A 650-nucleotide genomic window follows, 5' to 3' on the forward strand; every position below is an offset into this window, starting at 1 on the left:
GAAAGGGCAGTCAGGCCTTGGCAGGGGCTGGCCAGGGAGGTTTGGACTCCCCACCCCTGGAGGTGGCCAAGGAAGGCCTGGAGGCAGCACTCAGAGCTCTGGGCTGGTGACAAGGTGGGAATTGGGCACAGCTTGGACTCGGTTACCTTGAAGGGCTTTTCCAAGCTAAACAATTCTGGGATTCTGGGATTCCTGGTACCTCTGTATCTTTCTTCGTTCGTGGATATCCAGCTGGGATCAAGGATCCAGCATCCCCTCTTACTCTGATAACAAGTCAGAAAACCCCAGTGTCACTGAGGTTGGAAGGGACCTCTTGAGATCATCCTCAGGTGAGCTCCAGGACAGGATGAATGAACTGATCCCTAAACATTCCCAAAGCTGAGCTCCAGGACAGGATGAATGAACTGATCCCTAAACATTCCCAAAGCTGAGCTCCAGGACAGGATGAATGAACTGATCCCTAAACATTCCCAAAGCCGCATTTTTTTTAGGGATCTCCCAAGGACTTCTGACATGGTCAGACTTGAGGAAGAGCCTATGGAGCTGCTGGAGAGGGAACCCTGCCCCCTGTGGATGTCCTCCCTTCTCCTGCCCAGTGCAGGGGTTAGCAGGGGGTTAAACAGCTGGAGAGGGTTTGGAGAAGTCCCTGC

The sequence above is a fragment of the Corvus brachyrhynchos genome, unplaced genomic scaffold (assembly GCF_000691975.1).
Source record: "Corvus brachyrhynchos isolate BGI_N302 unplaced genomic scaffold, ASM69197v1 scaffold910, whole genome shotgun sequence".
In the NCBI taxonomy this organism is placed as follows: domain Eukaryota; kingdom Metazoa; phylum Chordata; class Aves; order Passeriformes; family Corvidae; genus Corvus; species Corvus brachyrhynchos.